The sequence below is a fragment of the Canis aureus genome, chromosome 28 (genome assembly GCF_053574225.1).
Source record: "Canis aureus isolate CA01 chromosome 28, VMU_Caureus_v.1.0, whole genome shotgun sequence".
Classification (NCBI taxonomy): Eukaryota; Metazoa; Chordata; class Mammalia; order Carnivora; family Canidae; genus Canis; species Canis aureus.
The window spans coordinates 10876249-10895199 of NC_135638.1; the positions used below are offsets into that span (position 1 = coordinate 10876249).

Here is an 18951-nt window from a genome sequence, read left to right on the forward strand (position 1 = left end):
AAGTCCTGAAAGCTACCTTTATTTCTAGAAAAATCTCTATTGCTATTGGGTAGTCTATATACTGAAATTTAAGTCATGTATTCAAGACACATTCAATCATAAAGGATATTAAAGAATAGGTTTCAAAAAAAAGAAGAATAGGTTTCACAGGAGCTCCTAAAAAAAGAAGAATAGGTTTCACAGGAGCTCCTAAAGTGAATTAATCATAAATGAATAAGGTTAGGTTGCAATCTCAGACTAGTTTATCTCAAAGCATGTTTATCGTGGTGATGTCTTGGTGGGTGAGGATAAATCATTCTTATTTCAATATTTATTGTCTATTTCTCTATAGGAGCATCACTTCAATATAAATAAAACAAAACAAAACCTTATCTCTGACTCTTTTCAAGGTCCTTTGCCAAATCTGATATGGAAAGCAGAAATGAAAAAGTGAGCAACATTTTTCTCAAGTTGCCTATGGCTTTGAGATTATTCAAACTTGCGTTCAAGAGAGAGATTACATAAAGGCCATCAAGAAGTAGGAAGATCTCTGAGGTTAGAGTAAAGTGAGAAATTTACAAAGTGACTTCAAAAAAAGAGAAGAGATCTGAGCTGAGCCGTAAAAAACAAACAGGATTTCGACAGGGTATTTGGGAGAGGTACTTAAGGTAGAAAGCACATGAGCAAACCAAGAATGAAAATCCTAAAATCCCACTGTATGTTAACTACTCTGGAATTAAAATTTTAAAAAAATGAAAATCTTAATCGGAAAAGAAGTTAGTTTTATTACAGTGTTTTTCAAACTTCAAGGACATGATCCATTACAATATTTATCAAAAAGGATGCAACTGACCTTTGACATGAGAATTTTTCCCCATCTACAACAAGATGGTTAACAATATCCCTGGTCTCCAGCTACTAAACACTAGAGACACGGTCCCCTTTATTCTTTTAGTTTTGGAGAAAACCCAGAATTCCCTCTTAGGTTTTCAAATACCCCTGGTGGTGAGTAAGCCTTCCCTATACGCAACCACTGAGTCAGGAAATCTATGAAGTTCATTTACCAATAGAAGGTAATAAAATGGAAAGATGGAAGGAAGGAAGGAAGGAAGGAAGGAAGGAAGGAAGGAAGGAAGGAAGGAAGGAAGGAGGGAGGGAGGGAGGGAAGGAAGGAAGGAGGGAGGGAGGGAAGGAAGGAAGGAAGGAAGGAGGGAGGGAAGGAGGGAGGGAGAGAGGGAGGGAGGGAAGGAAGGAAGGAAGGAGGGAGGGAGGGAGGGAGGGAGGGAAGGGAGGGAGGGAGGGAGGGAGGGAGGGAGGGAGGGAGGAAGGAAGGAAGGAAGGAAGGAAGGAAGGAAGGAAGGAAGGAAGGAAAAGGAAGGGTTACCAAGTAATAAAGGAATAAAGTCATAACTGACTGTTGACCTGTTTAATTTTAGAGATGACAGGGTTTTGATTAAGCACACAATCTCAGTGATTAGCAAGTTTCATATTTTATCTGCATATCCACTGGAAAGAAGTTTAAAAGTCACACACCCGACTTCATGAAAATTAAGGATCAGAGAACTTAAATAACTTATCAAATTAAAGGATGGCTCTTATAACTAAGATGAGCTATTACAGATTTTTGAGAAGGAATAGCTTAATTGCATATATCCAGAAGAATTTTACTAATTCATGAAAATAGATTTCCTTAAACAATCAGACAAATAGTAAATATTTTCTCACCCTTCTCCGTTAGTTAACATTTAAAGAATGAAAATCCCTTCAGAGAACTTAAATCAATGGTACCTCCATAGCTTTTTCTTACAGGGTTTAAACATTTTGTTTATCTTTAAGTTCTATATGGAGGGATGCCTGGGTAGCTTGGTGGTTGAGCATCTGCCTTTGGCTCGGGGCGTGGTCCTGGGGTCCCAGGATCGAGTCCCACATGGGGTTCCCCGTGTGGAGCCTGATTCTCCCTCTGCCTGTGTCTCTGCCTCTCTCTCATGGATAAATTTAAAAAAAAGTTTTATGTGTAGTACTGGCATACACTTCATCCCACACTCCTTAAAAATGACCTAAGTCTGCTTTAAAATATGTCTTGTACAATCGCAGACCAAATACAAGGCTGGTGTGGAAGTATTGCCTAGCTCCCTTCAGCAGCTGCCATCTCTCTCATATTCATAGCCATAAGACCACTGGTGCTGTAGGCTGGATCTTAATACATTTTTCTGGCCCCTTCAGTTTATGTCCCTCCTCAGAACTCAACTTTCCCCTTGACTTTTGAGTCTGAACATTCTTATTTCTGTATCTCCCTCAGACTCAGACAGGAAGCTCCTTCTTTGTCCTGACACCAGACAGACCACATTACTGGGTTAATGGGTAGGTATCTGGCACGTAAGAGTAATTATGACACTGTAGTTCTGTCCTCTGCACACTTACAGTCTCTGATAAAACCTGAATAAATTGAAATGAATAAAACAATAATTATGCACATAAACTAATGCCTTTGAAAGCAGTGTAGCTTTCTGTAGAGTTTGAAACCAGAGGCTGAAAGCTGAAAACAGTCCACAAACACGTTAAAGCTGTCCAGTCCAGTGTATATTTTTAATGTAAATGGATTTAAATTCGTTCATTATACTGGGTAACTTCATAAATCTATGTTCTTACACTTTTCAATTTGTAATCACTAGCCGAGTACTGAAGAGCATGGACTTTGATGTCAGACAGACTGATTCAAGACTGTGCTCTGCAAGTAACTTTCTAGCTATAGGATGGGATGCTACAAAAACTCTATCATAGGGTTACTGTGAGCATTCCCATGGATGATTCATGTAAAGTACCTAGCACACACTCTAGCACACAGTAATTATTAAATATTAGTTCTTATCCTTCTTTACTAAATGGAACTCCTGCTGCTAAAAAAAAATAATGTTAGAGCAGAGTATGTGAATAAAACACTTTGCCTAAAAGCAGTACCACCTGGACATAATTTCATGAACATAATTTTATGTAGACTGCTTTAACAGAAACTGACATTAGAGAAGTGAATTTTAGCAGATGACAGAACTATAATAAGATTTCCTTGGATTGGTTTTTAAATGTGCTACGTTGCACTCAACCAATTCTGCCCATTATTTCCAAAGCAATGTAGTTTCCAGCCATGTGTTCCATATATCAGTTTTTCAGGTATGTAAACTCCACGAGCTAAGTGTTTAAAAGTTAAAAATAAGACACAGAATCCAAGGAAGAGATGACTACTATGAAAGAAAAAATCAGGCTTACCTTGAGTTATATAAAAATGAAATGTTTCCTAGGTCCTCTTAGCTTTCACATTATTTGTTGAAAGAAGAACTCAAAACTTACAACCTCATTTTATCCAAGAGAAACATGCAGGCTAATGTGTGTTTTTTTTTGTTTGTTGTTTGGTATATATTACCTGAAAAATAATAGAGATTAATAATGCATTGGCAAGGTTAAATAAAAAAGGGAAACTTTACCTTGTAAAATCAAAACATGTTCTGTAAACTGAGAAGTGGATTAGAATGTTCAAAGTGCTTGGGGACCAAGCATTCTGTAAAGTCTGATTTATACCACAGGCATCATAATGCCTACCTACTTCAGAATGACAAATAGTACCAAGCTGAAGTCGCAAACAGCAGCCCCAGAGCGTTAACAGCAAATGTCTTCCATCTTAATAGCTGAGTCTGTGCCATTCCGTACACTTAAAATTCTGAGCATTTAACACTTCTTGTTGCATCTAAATCCAGATACAAAAACCTTCAAATCAAACTATTTACCTCAACTGAAATCTGCCTTGAATAATTCATAAGAAGGAAGAAAGATGGCAGTGAAGAAAGCCAAAGAGAGTTTTAATGAACTCTAGAGTTTCAAAAATAATGGCATAGAAGTTATTACAGCTTTTTCCCCTCCCCTGTAAAACAGACTATCGTCAGTCTAATACCAAATACTTCCAGAAAACAGAAGGAGCAATAAAGGGCTCAGCTTTCTGCTTGTCTGCAATTGATAAGAGTAACAGCACCACACAGATTATTACCAGGAGAGGCTCTCTTGGAATGTGTGACAGTCAAGGAAGCATCTAAAGTTTTCACATTCAAATATTTTACTTTTATGTTGTTTCTTAAAATTCCACTGGTATCTGGAGTCTCCATTAAAAAGAAAGTATGAAAATCAGTAAATGTAGTGGCTCTGGCCTAGGCTACACCAGCACCTGTTTTTATGTGGCTTTGCCACCCTTGAAGACTTATTTGACTTGATGGGTAGAATTTGCAGCTATCCTACCTATGTTTCCCTGGAAATAAAAAAAAGGTTTCACATTCTGCTCTAATAAATAAGCATCCCTTCAATGATTCATCTGGTGAATGAACCTACGATTTTTATTAAATTTTTTTTTAAAGGGGGCCATTTGCAGGGTTACTGCTATGTAGGTTTTCATTAGTCTCCTATTGCTATGTAACAAATCATCACAAACTGGGTAACTTAAAACAATACACATTTAGGGGCGTCTGGTGGCTCATTAAGCACCTGCTTTTGGTTCAGGTCATGATCTCAGGGTCCTAGGATTGAGTCCCATGTCAAGCTTCTTGCTCAGTGGTGAGTCTGCTTCTCTCTCTTCCCCAACCCCTGTTCTTGTGCATGTGCTCTCTCTCTCTCTCTCTCTCAAATAAATAAATAAATAAAATCTTTTTAAATACCCACAAATTTATTCTCTACAATTCTGGGGATCAGAAGCCCAAGTCAAGTCTTCTGGGGGCTAAAATTGAGGTACAGACAGTACTGCATTCCCTCCGGAGGCTCTGAGGACAATTCTGTTCCTTGCCTTTTACATCCTGGAGAGGCTGTCCACATTCCCTGGCTGGAGCCCCTTCCTCCATTTTCAAAGTATATCATTCCAACCTCTGCTTCTGCATCCCATCTTCCACCTTTGATCTTCCTTCCCTCTCATAAGAACCTTGTGATTACACGGGGCCCAACTGGATAATCTGGGACTGTCATTTCCAGATCCTTAATCACATCAGCAAAGTCCCTCTGCCAAGCCAAGTAACCTATTCACAGGTGCTGGGGACTAGGAGGTAGACATCTTTGGGTGCTGTAAGGTAAATGCTTAAAGGAAATAAATTTACATATTAGATAATAGGCCTCATATGGCTTGATTATAGACAAAAACAGAAGACAGTCTCAGTAATCCTAACAGGACCAATTTTTTTCTAAGTGATAGTTTTTAAATGATGTTTCATAAAACTCTAAAAAGCTTACTGACAAACTTTAAAAATACATATAATAACTGTATGTAAGTTTCTGAGTTGCTATTCTCTGTTAATAAAGAATAATGGATGCAAATCAAAACCTCAATGATATATCACTTATAACAGTCAGACTTGGCTAGTATCAAAAAGATAAGAAAGATGTGGAGAAAAAGGAACGCTTGTGATGGTAAGAATGTATACTGGGACATTCACTGTCTTCAAAAAGTTAAAAATAGAAATACCATATGATTCAGTAATTCCACAACTAAGTACTAAAAAAAATTAAAACACTAATTCTAAAGGTATATGCACCGCTATGTTTATTGCAGCATTATTTACAATAGCTAACATAAAGAAGCAACCTAAATGTCCATCCACAGATAAAGGGATAAAGAAAATGTGGCATATAGACACAATGACATATCAGTCATAAAAAAAGAAGGACATCTTGCCATTTGCAACAATATGGAAGTACCTAAAGAATATTATGCTAAGTTAAGTAAGGCAGACACACACAAAAAAACAAATATATGATTTTCTGTATATGTGGAATCTAAAAAAATAAAATAAAACAGACAGACCTATAAATAAAGAGAACAAATAGATGATGGCCAAAGGGGTGGTGAGTGGGGGAATGGGCAAAATGGATGAAGGGGAGTGGCAGATACAGATTTCCAGTAATGAAATCAGTAAGTGATGAGGATGAAAGGTCCAGCCCAGGGAATAGCGTCAGTGGGACTCTAATAGTGTTGTGCGCTGACAGATGGAGCTACACTTGTGGTGAGCACAGCATAACATATAGAGTTGTCAAATCACTACATGTACACCTGAAACTAAGGTAACACTGAGGTTCAGTTATATTTTTTCAATAAAGAGAGAGAGAGAGAGAGAGAGAGAAAACTAGGCATTTTAAATATAGGTAATATCAAAATATCTATATCAAAGCAATTTTCATTCTTTGTATGTGTGTACTCGCATCTGCCTATTATTTCCCCTTCTGGTCTGCAAGTGCTTGGATCCCCAGTTATGTTTAATGTTTATTGAATGGACTAAAAAATGAACGAGTGAATGAATGAAACTATTTCAGATGGTTATATGTTAAAAGGCAAAAATCTATTTTATTTTTCCAGACTTTTTTTTTAAATTTTTATTTATTTATGATAGTCACACACACAGAGAGAGAGAGAGAGAGTGAGAGAGAGAGAGAGAGAGGCAGAGACATAGGCAGAGGGAGAAGCAGGCTCCATGCACCGGGAGCCCGACGTGGGATTCGATCTCGGGTCTCCAGGATCGTGCCCTGGGCCAAAGGCAGGCGCCAAACCGCTGCACCACCCAGGGATCCCTATTTTTCCAGACTTTTAAAGCAAAATAACATTGCTGGTTGATATATTAAATGCAGACCTAAGATTCGATCAATTTCTAAGAACTAGGGATTAGGGGTGCCAGGCTGGCTCAATTGGTAGAGCATGAGATGCTTGATCTTGGGGTTTTAAGTTCAAGCCTCATGTTGGGTGTAGAGATTACTTGAAGTCCTTAAAACACTTTTTTTCTAAGATCTATATAAATGCTTTTTTAGACAAGCTTCATTTCAAATACATGACAGTGTTTTCTAAAAGAAGTCATCATACAAAATTGAATAATAAATTTCAGGTATAGTTTATCCACACAAAAGGAAAAAGAATGAATGAATAATAAATAAATAAATAAACAAGGCATAGATAATCTATAATTATTGAGTAGTTTTAAGTTGTTAGATTTTAACTAGCACAGTAATATTCATGAGTGTCCTTTTTGAAAATGATAGCTTACAAATGGTCTAATGGTGATTTTAATAATTATTTAACTCTACTTACTTTCACAGTTTCATCAAAATAGGCATGAAATTGAAATTGAAAGCAAAGTACAGGAATATAGTTTTGGTACTTCATGATTCTTTATATATTTCATTTAACATGAGTCAGATGACTTAGCAATAAGATAATGAAGGTACTTAGAGCAAAAATCTCCACCTTTATCAGTGCTCAATATTAATGCAAGTCTAAAAAGTGACCCCTAAAATTGAATTGCAGAGAAAGAGATTATTTCTTATTCTTTGAATAAAATGTGTCACCAAACAAAAGCATTTAACAGCTTGCTCAGATTTTTTTCTTATAGTTATAAGTATACAATGTTTATCAATATGCTATAATGAAATCTTCACCAAATATAAATACGATGCTTAATTACTGAAGATAAATCTACAAATATTTTGACTTTGAATTTTAATGACTTAATAACAAAATATACTTTCTTTGATAATTCACCATTACATACAAAGGATTTTCACAAAAAGAAAAAAGTAGGTCTAAATACATTTTTCCCTGGGGCCCCTGGGTGGCTTGGTGGTTAAGTGCCTGCCTTTGGCTCAGGTCATGATCCCAGGGTCCTGAGAGCAAGCCTTGTGTCTGGCTCTCTGCTCAGCAGTAAGCCTGCTGCTCCCTCTGCTTTTGCTCTCTCTCTGTCAAATAAATAAATAAAATCTTTTTAAAAAAAGAAACATTTGCCCAAGCCAAGGCAGATATCTCTCAACAGGGCTTCTGGTGATTAAATTTAAATAAAAAATTTTATTTTAATTTAATAAATAAATCTATCTTAATTTAATTAATTTATTTTAAATTTATTTATTTATTTTTCCCTAAGTGAACAATTCTTAGAAGTACACAAAGAAAATAGAAAGTACTACTTTTAAAAAAATGATAGCATTTTCTAATTATTCTCCTTAAGAAACATAATGAAATTAAGTTCATTTTTATTTTGGTTCACAGATTTAGCAAAAAATATATTTTTAATGGAAAGATCAACATTATTCAATTCTGCTTGTTAAAGCAATACATGTTTCTGGCAAAGCATTCAGCATCATTGAAGAAAATAAAAATCATAACCCACAACCACTGTCCCCATTTAATGCATTCTTATTGACTGTTATCATAAGCCCACTTTTTCTATTGGAATACCAGTATTTATTTAATGACCATGCCCATGGAAATTAAGCTTTATGCATTCTTTGTTTCTGTCTTTGTTGTCATATCTTATTTCCACTGCAATCACTGCTGCATTTCCAACAAAAAGGTAGAATAAAAACATTGAAAAATATAATTTTCAAGGGATCCCTGGGTGGCTCAGCGATTTGGCGCCTGCCTTTGGCCCCAGGGCGCGATCCTGGAGTCCTGGGATCGAATCCCACATCGGGCTCCCGATGCATGGAGCCTGCTTCTCCCTCTGCCTGTGTCTCTGCCTCTCTCTCTATATATATATGTCTATCATGAATAAATAAAATATTTAATAAAAATAAATAAATAAATAATAAATAAATAAATTTTTCTATGTATTTTATCAACAAATTTTTGGAGTTATTTTCAATTACTTGGGATTTGAAGCTGAAAATACTTGAGGATTCCTATGACCAAGTATTTATATTTGCTTTCTTTTTGAAGAAATGTCAATATAATTCTTAAAAAAACTTAAATTTAATCTATAAATGAAATAATTCATCAGCAGCACCTGCATTTTTCTTTACATCAGAAATTCAAATAATGACATTTTATCAGTTTTGTTGAATAACATTTAACATATTAACAATATTAGGGATCCCTGGGTGGCGCAGCCGTTTGGCGCCTGCCTTTGGCTCAGGGCGCGATCCTGGAGACCCGGGATCGAATCCCACGTCAGGCTCCCGGTGCATGGAGCCTGCTTCTCTCTCTGCCTGTGTCTCTGCCTCTCTCTCTCTCTCTCTGTGACTATCGTAAATAAATAAATTAAAAAAAAAATGTTTAACAATATTAACATGATCACCAATATTCCTTATAAACATCAATGAAGCTAAAACTGCATGTTGTATCCTAAGGTAGAATCTATTTATAGAGAACATTCATATGAGGATAAATTATTTTATTTAAATGCATTATCTTCCCTTTTTGAAGCTGATTATGAAATAAAAACTCCAAGAATGACAAATATCAATGGTGAAACACTTAAAATTAATTACTGCAAGAATGTTACTTCAGACACCTTTTCTCAGGGATGTTAAGTTTAAGCGTATTAATCTTTTCCCTTTTAATTTTTTTATTGAAATACAATTGATATGTAACATCGTACTTAAAGATACTAACTTAATTTATAGGTCACTTGCTAAAATGCTCTTGCTTCTAAAATAAATATTGAATTCTTAATAGGATCATGTCTTAATTTGGAAGTTACCTAAGCAGTTTAAGAAGTAAATGTATTTGTTTGTTGTAAATATATTCCTTTTATTTAGTTATTGCTTTGTTGTACATAGCTTTGTTATTTATCATTTAATGTATTTTTTGTTGTAAATATATTCCTTTTATTTAGTTATTGCTTTGCTGTACATAGATTTGTTATTTATCAATTAAAATACTTCCCTTATGCTTTGTTATTAATTTTTGCAAAAACTATACTAACTGTTCACAAACTCAGCAAGCCTTGAGAAAGATGTTTGATCTGGTTATACGCATCTAGATTAGATCCTAGGTCAGGATGCTTATGAATTAACTTGAGGTAAGAATAGTATCTATGGATTATCTTCAGTGGAAAAAATTTTTTCTGGTTGATTGACTTGTTTTATGGTTATTCAGGTTTGTGTGATGATTTATAACCTAGCAAGTGTATCCAGAATACATGCTTTGGAGGCCTTGCAATCATGTTATGCAGGGAACATTTCTGGAAACAGAAGCTTGGAACATGCAGGGGAGGAGATAATACAAAGGGAGCACGTGCATTGTCTTTCAATGTAAATTAAAGGCAGGGCTAGCGTTTGGAAGTGAATATGACTTGATTAGTAAGCCCCAAGTTTTTCACCTAAATTCAACAAGGAAGAAGTTTCAGAGATGTAGATTTCAGGTCAGGAATAAGGTTTGTACAAGGATAATAGAAAAAATATAGTTAACCTTTATTGAATGCTTGCTATTTGCCAGATACCATGCTCAGAACTTTACTTTCATTATTGTGTTTAATTTTCACAGTGACTTGATCATCATGCATATACCATTTTATGGTGAGGGAACTAATTTTTAATAAATGTTTAATAAATTTCCAGCTCTCTGACTAGTAAGTCATAGAACCAGAAGTTAAATAAATAAGCCACACTCTTATGTATGTACTTTTCTGTAAAATAAAAAGAATTAAAGCACCTGCTGAGTGATTCCTTGATGGATTAAGCCCAATAGTTGAATCAACGAGGCTCCTGTGGGAAACAGTTTTTAAAATGTCTGACAATGATACCTGCCTCCTGGGATCGATGTCCTTGTTAATTCTAATGAGTAAATTCTTTCTTTCTCTTCTTTCTTTTTTTTTTTTTTTTTTTGTTGTTGTTAAGATTTTGTGTATTTATTCATGAGAGACACACAGAGGCAGAGACAGAGGCAGAAGGAGAAGGCTCCCCTGTTGGGAGCCTGATGCTGGACTTGATTCCAGGACCCTGGGATCACTCCTTGAGCCGAAGGCAGATGCTCAACCACTAACCATCCAGGTGCCCCAAATAACTTCTCTCTAACCAAGGGTATGTGACCATGTTGAGGGGATATCATTTCTGTGTTTGAGTTCTAAAAGGTTGTGACTTTATCTTCCAAGCTGACTCTATTATCTTCTCAGTCTGCACTCATTGATGAAGGGGTCATATTGGAAGGGGTCACTTGACAAGGAAATGAGAGCAGCTTTCCAGCAGCAGCCAGCACGTAACTGAGGCCGAGGTGAACAGCACTCCATGTACTGTATTCGGCCAACAGCCACGTTAGTGAGTTAGGAAGCACACCTTTTACCAGTTGAGCTTTTAGATGAGAGATCCCAGGCCTGGTTGACATTGTGATTGCAGCCTTGTAAGACATTTTAAAACAGAAGACCCAGATAAGCCGTGTCTGGATTTCTGACTCACGGAAACTGTGATGTGATAAATGTGTGTTGTTTTAAGTTACTAAATTTGGGGGCAATTTGTTACACAGTAATAGATAAGAACTAATACACTTCCCCAAGGCAAGGATTATGCCTTGACTTAATGTATCCAGCAACAAGCCACTAAGTGAAGAATGAATGAAGAGTGAAGAGTGAATGAAGGAAGGAAGGATTACACTAAATGGTGTTTAAGATCATTTGAAACTTAACATTTTATTATGCCATGGAGAACATAATTAAAGTAGAATATTTACCATGGTCCTATTCAACTTATCAGAAAAATAAATAAAAATGAAAATTTAAATTCAATAATAAAGATTTTTTTTTCTTTTTCTCTTCCCCGGGTTTATTGAACAATAATGTAGATACAAAAGATTCGCCCACTATATTATTTGATGTATACTATTTGACACATTTGGGAAGTGGAAAATATTCATGTAACCACCACCACAATCAAGATATAGAACATTTTCAACTCCTGAAAGTTTCTTGTGCCCCTTTGCAGTCAATCCTCTCCCTCTCATGCAACTACTGATGAGCTTTCTCTCACTATAGTTTTATATTTTCAAGAATCTCATATATGGAAATATATTTTTAAGTGTCTGATATGTGGTATTAAGTGCAAAAATATCAGATCGTATAAAATAGCTATAGCTGTTTTTAATATTTGTTTTTCACACATAATTTTATATGTACATCTCTTCAATAAGTCTCTGTATAAATAAATAATATCTATAAGAAAAGGACTAAACATTTCCAATGGTATTTTTACTAATTGATCTTTAATAAATTAACCTGAGAGAACACTTTCTAAAATTCCTAAAAACAAACAAAAAATAAATAAATAAAAAAAATAAAAAACAAATAAAATAAAATTCCTAAAAACACCCCTGAGATTTATCCAGATTTTCTTCCCATCTGAACGTTGAGGGAAAAAGAATAACTATTGTACAGTATTACGCTATTCTTCAGTGGCCATTTGCCAGTATTTTTTCACTTAAAAGCTGAAAGAAAGTTGAGGCTATCGTGAAGCAGGAAAGGATTCTATTCAAAGTTAGAATTCTCTAGATTTTGCTACAACTTAGCTCTTTTAAATTGGTTCTTTCTGATTAAATTTTCAACTCTGACACAATCAGGTTTCTTTTGAGAGCCGGGTATTTCTCCTAGTTGCCCGTAAGATGACATGCAGTCATCCAATAAAAATGCTAAAGACATTTCCTTGAACATAAGGGTTGATGATGGATGGATGAATAACAGGGAGGGCTACACAATCAAACCACTCAACAGAGCTCAACACTGGCCACCATTTGCTAGGAGTAGTTGTATGAGCTGAGTTTGGATTCCTACAGTCTTTCATTTAACAAGTATTTATGGAATTCTCACAATGAGCTAGGCACTGCTTTAGCTCCATCAAAGATTTTTTTAACTGGCGGGAAATTACCAATAGTTACCAGCACAAATACAGGAGTCAATTAAGTTGGATAACCCTTGTTACGTCTACAGCATCAAACCTCCATTTTACATTGTAAGTTATCTAAATAAATCCCAAAGAGTGCCATCGCTGTCTATCTCAACTTAGAGGTGCCTTTTGGTAACCATTTACAATTGAAAAATCACATTCTGAAGTAAACAGCACAGTGAACAGAGCAGTCAGTTTGGGATTACACTAACCTGATACAAATGGGGTTTGGACTTTCACTAAATAAGTTTGGTGGCCAGAGGAAAGATAACCTGCCTTCTAGAATCATGGTTTTTTCAGATGTAAATGAGTGCTTTAGATATACAAAGGTGTGGAACAGGGCTTTTTCTGTTGTTTCAAATATTTCAGCTAAAGCCCTAAATGGTGAACAAGAGAAGAGGTAGTGAAGAGCAGCTGCTCCTACCTCTCCTAGGGTTTCCTAACAAGCAGCCTAACTGGCCACTGACATGACACCTCACCTGGCCTGTCAAGAGCAGCATTATGGAGTGCATTAAGGGCAAGTCATGGAGGCAGTGAGACGTTATCTAAGGGAGGGGTTTTGGCTTATCTCCTCTCGTGCACCCACATTCCACATGCATGTCCAAGGGTATGAGATCTCAGATGTCCAGCGCTAGGAGATCTCAGAGTAGTGAGTAGGACACTTCTGAGACAAAAGACTAGCAGTGTTCGGATCACAGGCTTGGGAACTGCACAAATGCGCAGGCCTACTGCTGCATGACCACCGTGAAGAAGGTCTGCAGGGAGCTGACACGTGGCACCTGGACTTTGGAGGCACTTGTGAACATTGACGCCTGTCCCTTTCTCTCCCAGAGAATTGAGAAAGCAGGATGCTGACTGGCACAGTCGACACAAGCAGAGCAAGCGGAGAGGACAGCAGACAGACAGACAGATCTACCTCCTGATTCCTGACACAAGAATGCTTGCACCTCCTGTGAGCTCAGGGTATACCACAGAATGTAATCTGCTATCTTTATGGGATCTCCTGAGAAGAACCACCTGCCAAAGTAGGAGACCCGGGCAGAAGGAGGCTGTGGGATTGGCGGCTGTGTGCTGGCTCTGGGTGAGAGCTAGACTGCTTCCATCCCTTGTCCAAAAGCTGGGGTCCCAGGTAGTGGTGGCACAGGCGGAAAGGCAGGGCTCTAAAGGGCCTACCAGCACAGCCCACAATGCAGCCAGCTCCTGCCAATGACAGAGGCACTGCTTCCTGAGAGGGACTAGAAAAATCCCAGTCAAGTCCAACACTATTCTGAAATGCAGGACAAGAGCCGGTGTCAGGCCTCAGCTGAGGGAAAGGGAGACATTTTGAATTTTATTTGTATTAAGAATAGCTTAGAAATTTTAATGACAGAAAATAAATGTTAATTATTGAAATTAACTTGTGTTTATAACCGATAGTCTGAAACTATGGCCTCTGCCTAACATGTATCAAGTTGCAGGGTCATAAGATTTGATAACACTGTTGAAGAGAAAAAGTAAAAGTGCTTTCTGCTTATTCTGGCTTTGAGTTCAGGCCATTGAATAAAATCATTACATAAGAATTACAGATAATACACGTTAAATGCCTACCATAGTACCTGGCACACAGAAAATGAGTTTAATAAATATGAGTTATTGTTAGTTTTATTACCATGTCTCTGGCACTGTTAGTTACTTTACTTACATACATTACCTCTAATCCTCCCAATAAATCTACAAGGTAGCTATTATTATATTTATTTTATAGATGAAGAAAAAGAGGAAACAAAAACGAAAGAGGCAGTCTGTACCTGCATAAGCTTAATCAAAGGCAACCAGAGTTGGTACTAATGGCTCAAACAGAGGTTGCACAAGATGTTGACTGAGGCCAACTCACACCACACATAAGCCTTCCCAATGGATCTGGCCCCCAAAACAGGCCTCAGTTACCCAGGTAGAAGGGAGGGACAGGATATGATGGCTGTACAAGAGGCTCAGAGCGGATGAAGCACAGGAAGGTAAGAAGGGAAATGAGTGCTCGGATGGCAGGATCTAATAAAAGGCCTTGTGACTCTCCTTTGTCATTTCCTCTGAAAACGAAGTGGAGCTAAGGGAGAAATCTAAGCAAGGAAGTGGTCACCAGGGGGTAGGAATCTCTCCAGGGAACTCAGGAGTATGGTATTGCCATGTGACAGTCCTCAGTTGCTGAATTAGGCAAACCCGTGAGCTCTCTAGCCTCCAGTGCCCCCCTCATGTGCAGTGCCCATTAAGGTCCACATTTTTTTAAATGGAGTAAAGATTATACCTACTTGGTGGAGCTACACTGAAATGCTAAATTAGAAAGCCCTACATTAGGGCCCCTGGGGTGGCTCACTCAGTTAAGCAACCAACTCTTGGTTTCACACAGATCCTGATTTCAGGGTCATGAGATCAAGCCCCAAGTCGGGCTCTGTGCTCATCATGGAGTCCACTTGGGATTCTCTCTTCCTCTTCCCCTCTTTCATGCTCTCTCTCTCAAATAAATAGTCTTTTTTTTTTTTTAAGTGCTACATGCCTTACTTACATCATGAGCTCAAACAGTGAAAGTGTTAGTCAAAAAAAAAAAAAAAGTGTTAGTCAACTCTCTTTTATTTTATTTATTTTAAGTTCTTTTTTTTAAATTTTTATTTATTTATTTATTCATGAGAGACACAGACAGAGAGAGAGAGGCAGAGACACAGGCAGAGGGAGAAGCAGGCTCCATGCAGGGAGCCCGATGTGGGACTCGATCCTGGGTCTCCAGGATCATGCTCTGGGCCGAAGGCAGGCACCAAACCGCTGAGCCACCCAGGGATCCCTATTTTAAGTTCTTTGTGTTTTTTTCTGTTCTTTTTTTTTTTTTTAAGATTTTATTTATTTATAAGAGAGAGAGAGAGAGAGAGAGGCAGAGACACAGGCAGAGGGAGAAGCAGGCTCCAGCTCCATGCAGGGAGCCCGATGTGGGACTCGATCCCGGGACTCCAGGATCACGCCCTGGGCCAAAGGCAGCGCTAAACCGCTGAGCCACCAGGGTTGCCCTCTCTCTGACTTTTATTAAAATAATCGACTAATTATATTGACACCAATTACATTTCTCTGCACTCTGTTGCACATTAGGCATCAAAGAAATTTTTAAAATACATTCTTTGTACGACTCTAGGAATCTTCAGCTGGATTCTTAAATTTCTATTTCTACTATAAATTCTAACAAAGGCGAAAGTAGAAAAATATGGCAGGAAAATCAGGATGGTTAAGGGCAAAGGCTAACTATGGAGGCTTCACTTGAAGTTCCCAGAGTGGCAACGGTAATTACAGGTTTGGTGCTTCTGGCAATTATAGCAAATTCTCAAGTGTAGTGTTTCTCTTTCCACTATAAATCTGCAGTGACTTGGTGACCTAATCCAAGTATCAGAAAAGACCCAGTTCTGACAGGGTGCCCTCTTCCCTAAGTGGATGTTTGTGCACTTCTCATGTAAGTGCCAAGAAAAAAAAAAGAAAGTTAGAGTTAACTTTCTAAAGGAGAGGAGGTTTCCTTTTCTAAAAAGGAGAGTTAACGTCATCCGGGTGAAATATAACAAGGGCATATTGTGAAGCAGCAGAATGATACGATGGGAAGAATGTGGCTTCTTGTTCTGGACGTGAATGCCCTCCCAGATACGAAGCATGATGGAACTGGCTAATAAACTTAGATGAGGAAGGTGAGCAGTCAAGCTCAGGGCCATGCCCAAGCCACCTTACAGATGCAGCGTAGGATATCTGAGGTTTATCTAACACCGCAGACCTGGCCCTGGCAGGTACAGCTAGCAGAGCCACAATGGAGAGGCCAAGGGGCTTCATTAACTTAGAACTGTTTGGTCAAGTTCTGACATAAAGAGAAACAATCATGAGGAGAGGACATGGGGAAGATTCCAGAAAAGGGCTATCAAAGAATGACGACAGAAGCTAAGCAATGGTCCAGAACCATGTGGCTATTCCTCCCAGGGTCTAGGAAGCTAGAGAGAAGCCCTTCAGAATTGCAAGCGTTGGGGCTGTTCTAATTTGATAAACAGACAAAAACATAGAGAAAGTTAAGAAAAATCAGAACTCTCTTCAACACAACAGTTTTTGGGTTGGCACCAAGCCTCAAACCCAATTGCACTAAATCCTGAGACTCACAGCATTGTGTTTCTACACCTTCAATGTCTGGTTTGATCACTAGGCCGGACCAGTGCCAATGGGTAAAGCCCATGGGTAGTGCTTATTAGAAAACCAAACTCAGAGAGTGGGAAGACATGAAGTTAGGGGAAGAGAGGATGGGATTGACAGTTAAGTTTTTATAGGATACTTTACCTGATGAAGTCATTTTATTGCACCCATGTAATACGGGGAAAAGGAAGCTATAAAATGAAAGAGATAGGAAAAAATTCTCAGAAGTATAATGGTCCTTGAAATGTGTATTAGTCTTCATCCAGAGTTCAAAGAATATCTATTATAGAAACAATATTATGCTTTCATGAAAATGCATTGTCGTTGATTAAAATAGAGTCCTATGATAAAAATCTTGTGGGACATGCTCTACAGGAATTAGAAGAGTGACATGATAGATGAAAATTGAAAATTGTTTCAGGTTCATATAGAGGGCACTGTATAATCACGATGATGATAGCTTGCATTTGTAAAGGATTTTAGTTTTCAAAGAGCTTTCATACCCATCATCTCTTCTGATCCTTACAACAACCCTCCTAGCTAGGTAGGGCAAGAATTATCATCCCCATTTTAAAGGAAAGGAAACTTTATGTCTTTCTCAAATAGGTAATTTTGTATTAAAATGACTGCATAACATTTCACTCTTCTTGATATCTGCACTAGCCTACTGAAGTACTTAGGCATTTATAAAATAAATTACAAAAATGAGAGTTTGTGAAAACTAAATCCTGTAAGATGAAAACGTTCTAGAAGAAACAGGCACAATTAAAAAGAACAAATGGTGTGAACATGTATGTATATTTGATAGAAAAGGTGGGACAGGGAAATTATTTCACATGATATAGTCTGAGTAGCTTCCTTATTCTTTGGGACATTTCCATTTAACTACTTGGCTACCATCTCAAATTTCGTGTGTCAAAACCAACCTTCATCTTTCAATTTCCCTACCTCTGACTAGAGTACCTCAATTCATTCCTTTATCCAAATTTGACAGCTTGGTTGTAGTTTGCCTCTTTCTGTTTACTTATCTAAAATCAATCACTCCATCTTCTTCTTGCCTTCATCCCTGCTACCTCCACCTAAATCCAGGTCTTCACTCATTCAATCTCCCACTGTATTTCAGTGTATCCAATTTATAAGCGACTGCAGTATACCATTAGCTGTTTCTTTTCCTCACAAATATTCATTAATTCTTATTTTTTTCTCCCCAAAGTAAAATATACTTAACCTGCCTTTCAGAATCCTTCATTATCTAGAAACAAATGCCATTCAATTTCCCAAACATCTTCTTTTCGTTTTTAATGAACCCTGGGTCCTCCAAGCCCCTCCAATGCTTTATGATCTTTCCTTCCTCAAGCCCTTAATATCTTGTTCCATTCATATGGTAAGCAACCTGTTTATTGCAAATACTTCTTCTCTGAGCTTCATCCAACTATCGTTTCCACGATTCTGCTTTTCTTTGGAAGGCCCTCTTTTATGAATATCTACATGATTTATACTTTGCAATCAATATTCTAGTAGGATCTTAATTATATAATGTTTTCTGCTGATCGATATTCCTTAATCTGTTAGTTCAGTTAAATGGAAGGCCTCTGACGGGGGCAACATGTATTAATGTTCCTCTGACAGCCTCAAGTACCAAGCTGTGATGAGAACACAGGGGTAGGCCATTTAAATTAATAATTATATCCAAAAAAGTAAAGAAAGAAATTGAAAATAAATGCATTCATTCATGTTCACCATCCATTGTGTTAAGTGCTAAGAATATAATGGTAAATAAGATAAAATTACTGCTGACCCTCACTGAGCTTGTGGTCTACTACCACAGAGAAAATGAATAAACACCCTCACTGGGGACTTCTGACCGATTACCATCATTTAAAGTTACAAAGAAAAATAAAAGAGGTTCAATCAGTTTATATTACAAAACGAGCTCACAAGTGAAATAACACCTTCTGCTTCAAGAAGCATAAAGGGTTGATGAATATTGCTGTTTCTCATATGGCAGCACAAGGACCACAAATGGTTCAACATCACATGAAATAATGAAGATCAGTGAAATATGTGGCATTTCAAGTTGGCAGCTGGAGGCAAAATCATTTATAATTCAATGATATATATTTTTATATTCAGCAAACGCTG

General features: G+C 37.4%; 1 protein-coding gene across 15 annotated transcripts in view; it reads right to left on the bottom strand.

The window, feature by feature from the left end:
• The window catches only part of RALYL (RALY RNA binding protein like), a 707896-nt gene that overhangs the window by 493628 nt on the left and 195317 nt on the right, over positions 1–18951 (bottom strand). For 3 of the 15 annotated variants that reach the window (XM_077876402.1, XM_077876401.1, XM_077876400.1), the window contains exon 2: positions 3244–3397. The exons of the other annotated variants lie outside the window; for them this stretch is intronic. The gene's annotated coding sequence lies outside the window, so the exon portion shown is untranslated. The remainder of the gene's footprint in view (positions 1–3243; positions 3398–18951) is intronic. 15 annotated transcript variants of the gene reach the window in all.